This window comes from Haemaphysalis longicornis, unplaced genomic scaffold, assembly GCF_048455015.1.
Source record: "Haemaphysalis longicornis isolate Haplotype H1 unplaced genomic scaffold, Haemaphysalis longicornis Haplotype H1 scaffold_13, whole genome shotgun sequence".
NCBI classification, from domain to species: Eukaryota; Metazoa; Arthropoda; class Arachnida; order Ixodida; family Ixodidae; genus Haemaphysalis; species Haemaphysalis longicornis.
In genome coordinates, this window is record NW_027526233.1 from 10,945,334 (window position 1) to 10,952,989 (window position 7,656).

Consider the following 7,656-nt stretch of genomic DNA (forward strand, 5'->3'; position numbering starts at 1 on the left):
CCTTTCTTAACAACATTTTTCTTTTGACAAGAAGGTGCACAACCAAAAGCAAAAAACTTTTCTGTAAACCTTTGGTAGCTATATAATTGTTACAAAATATTTTACTCTAAATATGGCAGCTTAAACTGAGAATATTTGCATTTAAAAACATTAAAATAAGTTTAAATTGATCATAAATTTTTAGCTGTTTTTACGCAAAACTGTACATGGGATATGAAGTGCACCACAAGGAGGGCTTTGGATTAGCTTTAGCAAAGTTGGGACATTTAAGGTGCACTGAAATCTCTACACATGCGCTTTTTCACTTTCTGTATCCACCAGGAAAATGGCTGCCAATTTAGACAGCGATTCTAAATAGTAGTTGACGTGCATTTTAAAATAATCACAAACATTATAGCCACAAAATTAATTTTTACAAGTTGTAGACATTGCCCGTTACACCAGACATTGGACTACACTGTCAAGAGCTTTGACATCTACAATGACGTCTACAAAGCAGGCTTATACTGGTAGAATGTTTCATACCATAATTACTGTGTGTTCAGAGCTCACGTGTGAAGTATGGATACTGCTGCTTCAGCAAGAACCGAGGATGAGCACCCTTCCTGGTTCTGAAAAAAAAATAACAGAGGAAATGCCTTAAGCAGGATTCTGAAACGGGGTTGAATGAAACAAGAATGAACAAGAAATTCTTTCAAAACATGTAAAGCAATGCAAACAAATATTTATTTCAACTTATTTCTACAAAAGACCACCTCATGAAGACTGGTGGTGGGGTATTGGCTCAAAAAAAAAAGCAGAGAGCACTTATACAAATGCTACAGGGAGCCTTCGCAGCCAACAATTGTTTGAACACACCTAAACTAATCACTGTTCAACAAACTCATAAAAAATGTTTGAATGCATAAAAAACCAGTGGTAAACACAGGAAACAGTTAAAACAGAATGACGGCACAAGTTTGTCCCGTCGTTCTCTTCTGTGTCCTGGGTTTTCCTATGGTTTTTCATCCATTCAAACATGTACCAGCTAGCCCAGTCCAACGCCTTGGTATCATAAAAATATGGATAGTCAATCCTTACACAAAGTTGAAAAAAAAAGAAAGTATAAAGTAGGTGACAAAATTAAAACGACAGCAAACTGGTTGGCGTTTAATTTTAAATGATAATATAAAAAATAATGGCATGAATGAAAGTGAGCAGCACGCGAAGTACCTTGTTGCTAGCCCGACATTCCACTTTGAAGCAAAATGTCCGGTTTCAACACTACATAGGCTAAACATGCAATGAGGCATTCCTTTAGGCACACAAAATATACCATAATTGTTAAAAAAGCTACGAATTAGTTGAAAAAACCTGACCACGACAAATTGGAATTAGTGACTAGATACAGTTTCAGAAATACACAGCGACATCATATAAAAATATATGGTTCCCATACAAAGATTGATCATAACAAAAATTCAGGACATTTATCAGACTGGCATCAATGTGCAAAGCAGCTTAATGAAGGAAGACGGTCTTCACTAAAAACATGTTAATATTGGGAGCTCATGTGCTTCCCTGCAAGTTGGGTGTGTAAACCCACTGACATCTTAACTAACCCGCCTGAATCATCACTTGATAGACATTGAGGAATTTTACGAATTGGTTTATTGTAGCCAGCTGTCTAGTTTATTTCCCTATTTTTCTTGGCATTTCGTGTCTAATTCTAAATTTGGTGACTAGATAGCTTTTACTATGGTCATGCACTGGTGACAACAAATATTTGATTTTACTTTAAAAAAATTTCAGTTTTGTTTTATTGCTCACCAGCCAACGATCTGAAATATCAGAGGTGCTTAAAACGTATGTTGGCATTTCCTTCCTGCAGTGTAGTACAACTAATCATGACTTTTACCATAATTTGTTCACAAATCGTAATATGTGGAAAGTATTCAGCTTAATGAAAATGTCATTTCAGAAGCATGCACAATCAACAAGGCCTCAATGACTCTCATGACGTGGTCCACTTGTTTCTGTCACAAATAACCTGAGTGCAGACATTCCACCGAAGACGAAGGTAACATGCCCTCTTGGGTGATGAATATTTAAAAAGCCTTACGAGTAAATTTGCTGCTGAGCACGTGAAATTGTGGCATTAAAACAAAAGATCCCTCTGTGGCATCTTTCACTTGGAGGAGCGCTTGACCACAAACTTTGAGAAGCTGGAAAATGCTCCATGAACCGCTCCAGCCAGCAGAAACGATGCAGGACACAAGTTGGTAGGCGGACCGTTGGCATCCTGCGATTGTGAAGATATTTCTGTTTAGTAGATGCTCTTCTTTTTGTACCACTGTTTATTTCACCTTTAACAAGCAGCTGAACTCCTTAACGTTCGCATAATAAAATGCTGCAATGCGGAACAGTTAGCAGGGTTACCTCAATTTTGCTTTTCTACGAATTAACACAATGTAGGTAATCTGCACACAACTACAATCAAACTACAATTTTCACCTACTTCACTGCTAACATCAGCGTTTGACTGCTCAAGCACAAATACAGGTTAGACATGTGAGCAATCTGCTAAACGTATCCCCACAAACTGAACAATCAGGCATCAGAAATCGGCAAGGAAGGAGGTGTCACGTTTAAATGGCACTTTTTTTGTTCAAAACATAAACAACACCTGGAAGCTTGAAGCGTGAGGGGGGTCTTTCACGCTGACAATGTCAGAACATCGCTTGCTAGTGGGCACCTGCACGATGTGCACAATGTGTTTCTTGAAAATGCGTGCGAAAGTTTGATTGATGTGTAGGACGAGAATTGCAGCACGTTTTGACACAGGCCTTGTGGACGCTTCTGCCTGCTAATGTCAATGTGGATTCTTGCTAGTCGCCCTCTTCGCTCCTTTCTGAATATAATTCTTTAGGCATTATATTCAGGACAACGACTGCATCAAAACGTGCAGCAATTACCTACGTCCCACACATCGGTGAAACTCTCACACACATTTTCAAGACACGCAGTGCATACATTGTGCATGTGCCCACTAGCAAGCTGCGTTCTGACATTGTCAGCGTGAGAGACCCCCTCTCACGCTCCAAGCTTCCGGGTATTGTTTATTAGATTCCATGCGCTGAATGCAAATCAGTGTACATTGGCGAAACGGGCAATCTGCACAGAAGATTAATGCAGCACTGGAACGAAGTGAACAAGGGCCATGCAAAAACAAGTCCACTGGCAGAGCACCGTGAGAGGACGGGACACGTGGTCGACTGGAACAAGACAAAATTACTGACAACTGAGTGCAATCTATCTTCTCGATTACTGCTCGAGTCCCTCATTGTTCAGACGACGCCCAACATTATCAACATAATGGATGGCAATCTGCACCATATCTACGCAAACTCATTGCGCCGCGTAATGCCCAATATATAGCTTCGTTTTCCACGACACATGCTCACCGTGAACAAGCAACAAACCGTTAAATGGCTTTCTTGACTTGGTCAGTGACCTACGTTTCATCACTGCAATAATGCTTTTACCTGCCTACACGGCATTCCGTCAAACACTGGACTACACCACATGAGCTATTGGCGTTCTTAACCTGCACCAGAGTATATAACCTTTCACTACTGCTATGAGATAGACCCATAAACGCACTTCAATATGGCCTTTATATTTAGCTCTTGAAAACATTATGTATAATTTTACCTTTCAGTTGCACCTGCTACAGCAGCTGGTACTATACCAAAAACATGAAAAAAAAACGGTGGTTTAACACGCCAAAGCTACACTTGGGATATGGGGAGCACTGTAGGGGAAGGCTTCGCATTTATTTTGACCATCTGGGTATTTTTGTGCGCATCGAAATCTCCAAACACGGGCGTCTTTACGTGTTGCCTCCATCTGAAAAGCGGCTACACCAAGCGGTATCTAACCGACATTCGCCTCCACAGCACACCACCCTAGCCACGGCAGTGGGTTAAACATATGAAATAAAGCGAGTTTTGGAGTGCAAATGAAAATATTAATCACACGTCTTATTTTCCCAATCGATGTACCTTTTGAAATCCACCATGCAATCCCCCCTCCCCTACCGGCGTACCAAAACACCTTTGTCTCAAGAGGTAATCAGGCTGTTGTTAATGAATTAAGTATTTACAATCCGAGACTTGCCACCGTTAAAGTCATGCACTTTGTTTTAGAGATAAGCGACATTAGCCATTTGCAGCACCAGGAGTTAATTGTGTTAAGATCAGATTGAAAGCATTGACGGTAGTAGTTGAAAGAAATTGTGTGATAAATTACAACATCATCTGCAAATAGACCTACATGGCAGGATATGCAACATGGAAGATAGACCAAGCAACCTGCCTGGGGGGACAACAAAGTGGCACGAGCAAAAGAAGTATATAGTTATTAGAAGTAAACTGCATTTGAGAAGAATGAAAATCTTTTGCTCAAGTGAGGACATTAGGGTGAAGTTTGAGAAGTAGTCTGTGGTGTGCAATGCGATTGAATGCTTTAGAAAAATCGAGAAAAACTACCGCAGTTTGTAAGCCTGTGTCAATGGATCAATGTAGATCGTGAACAAATCCTGAAAGTTGTGTTTCTTAAGTAACCCTTGTGAAAACCGTGGTGATACTCGAATGTGATATTGTGATTTTATAAATAATTAGCGACCTGAGAGTGGATGAAATGTTTCCTGACCTTGCATATGGTGCTTGTTAGGGAAATTTAATGGTGAAGTACCGTCTCCTGATTTAAAGACTGGTGCTACCTCGACTATCTTCCAACCATTGAGATTAGTGCCTGTCATGAGAGACTGCGAAAAAAGCGCTGTCAGAATTCTACAGACTGCGGGATGTACTTTTCGGTATAGTATGATTATTACCAGTATGATCTGAAGTAGACCAGTTTGTATTGCAAGTTTAAAACCATATCGAAAGATCCTAAATGTTTGCTTGGCTTGATTACATACGAATACTTGCTTCAAAGTCAGTTCAATTTCTCTTCTTGCCCTTTAGTCGTCAGCCCCAGATTCTCTTCAATATCTATGCTAAGCAATGACACGCTCCATACGCACAGCACTGCTTCATGAAAATGTTTCAAATAATCAGAGGCCACAGCACTGCTAACAGGTATACATCATGGCAAGTTCCACAACATGCAATAACTAACCTGAAAATACATAATCGGTGGGTGCACCGATATGGCAGCAGTGCCTGGACCGATGTGTCGAGCAAATGCGCTGACTTCTGAACGGGTGGTCCAAGCGGCCAGATGATGGATGAATGACCATTCCTGGCGGCAAAGCGTACGGAACACCAACGAAAGGCCAGGCAGTACTTGGGTACAGCAGGTGCAGTGTCGGTTGGCCAAGGGAGGCCCTGGCAAAGCCTTTGAGACTGGACTGGAAGCCAGCTGACCCAGGACAGCCAGCAGCAGCACCTGCAGGTGCATAATCTGTGAGTGTGCTGACACTTTTTGAAATACAAGAAGAGCACACACAAAGCACGAATGCTTACATCAAGTAGATTTTTAATCGTTTAAAGACAGTAACCTCCAAGGCACTAATAAGAACATTCCCGGAACACCCCAAGTGAAATTTAGGTCACAGTAAGAATGTATTTATTAGACCCGCAGGTACTGTGAGTGGGGTATGCATGATATATGCAAAGCTAGCTACTGAGCTAATTTGCATGGAACGCATGCTAGCAGCTCATCTGTATCTCTTGCTTTCAATCGGAACTGGTGTGTGATAGTTAAGGCTCCTCCATTTCAATGTCTGACTTGTATCTGCACGTTCAATTCTCCAATATAAATCGAGTTGAGTGAGTGCCTACAGCTTTCTTGTTAGTCTCTGTATGGCCTGCGGTTTTGCGAAAATGAGAACTTGCGAATTGGCTCAATTTTTTGCACTAATTTAAACAATACATATGCCTCTGATATCAAGCCCCAGACTTCCCGAGAGCTACTCTGACAGAATCGGCAGGCGCCTCGTAGGCGTTGTGAAATCTCCCCCACTACCCCGAGACTATGCTAACTCCCTGCGAGGCCACATGCGCGCAGTTCACCTTCAATTTGCACGTATGTGAATTCTATACCTCTATGAACTCTCAGACGGGCGTCGTCATATTCGTGCCGGACTCGTGAAACTCGGCAACGTAAATTACCGCACTCGCTCGCTGGCGCGCGGCCCGAACTCTCTCACCGTTTCCGGCCCTTGCATACTATTTTCTCCACCTTGCACTTTGTAAATTCTCATGTTTAACTACACCTCGTGCGCCCTCATCTCTTGCCTGCTTTTCTTCCAGCACAACTCCGTCAGCACCCGGTCGACGCGTACGCTGTCGGGGCGCGTTGGCGAGCGAGTACGGCAATTTCGCTGTTGTCGAGCTTCACGAGAACAGCACACATATCGCGGCCCGAAGACCGCGAGGCGTACGGTCGCCGGTCTCGCGAGCGCAATAGCTGCGAAGCGCACTGCACGGAATTCGTGAAGGGGGGGGGGGGAGAGACGCCAGCCATGGAATCACGTGTACGCGCTTTCACATGCACTTCCAGGGAACCTCCTGTTCATGTTATTTCTTGGTATACCGCGGGTATTCACGAGGGAGGACTAATCACAGCGTTGTGCCACTCACGCGAAATTGCGACTGCGATCTGCAACCGCAAAGGCACTGTTTGAGAGACACATAAACAAACGCCCCGGTGTTAAAGAGCCTTGCGTGATGTGAAATTATTAGCAGCCGTGTACCATAGCGCGAGCATCGTAGCCAAGGTCTAGCTTCAGCGTAAATTGATGCTGACTTCTGCGGAAACGGTGGACTGGGCGCCAAACAAGTATACAATTCACGTAGGCTCTCAGAGCAAACGAGATGGGGGTCTAGCGAATTACTGACCCATAAACACCAGAACTCGTTCCAACCAAATACAGAATAATAAAAAATGCGTACTTACCCGAGCAAAAACGATGTTTCCAACGTAAAATTCTCCTTCACTGTCGTCTTCATCTCGCGGACACACGAACACGCTTTGTTCTGATGCAATGTCATCCACTTTTGACGCGCAGTATTTTATCCGGCGATGATCGTTCTTCCGGGGTCCCCATGTTCAACACACGCGTAGGTTAGAAGGGTAGACATCACCCATAAAGCTTCTATAACTATGATTTAAGCTTGAAATAGATAAAACAGATTAAATCACGCCACCAACCACTCGGCACAAAACGCCATGAAAAAACACACACAAAAGTGAGAGATAGTTGCCAGACTTCAAATGCAGCACCTCTAGGTTTGACGAAAATTGTGTTAGTACTGTAATGTCGGTAATTATCTTTCTGCTTTCAAAGTCTGAAATGTGCTTATAACTTAAATTTAAGGTTTTTAAAGACAAAAAGTGAATACACATAAAGTAATTGACATATATACTGATATTGTAAAGAGGTTTGACGTTTGTTTTGGTTTTGTTTTCACGGCGGGCTTCTCAAGAGAGAACGTGCGAGAAAACGAGCTACTTTGGGTTTAGGAAGAGGACGGTAAATGTCGGCGTGATAGAAAGCAAGGAACAGGTGCTTACCCTGGTCGTTAAAAAATGAGCTAATAAAACCCTCACGTAAAAAAAAAAAAAAAAAAAACACGTTCGATTAGGAATCGAACCATTGACCTACAA

At 42.5% G+C, this 7,656-nt stretch overlaps 1 long non-coding RNA gene across 1 annotated transcript; it reads right to left on the bottom strand.

The window, feature by feature from the left end:
- Window positions 1-704: 704 nt before the first annotated feature.
- LOC144164243 (uncharacterized) lies at window positions 705-7,308 on the bottom strand. The gene is made up of 3 exons (XR_013321114.1): window positions 6,946-7,308; window positions 5,164-5,433; window positions 705-2,281 (listed from the first exon to the last, which is right to left on the bottom strand). It is a non-coding gene; the product is annotated as an uncharacterized LOC144164243 (long non-coding RNA).
- Between the last annotated feature and the right edge of the window lie 348 nt (window positions 7,309-7,656).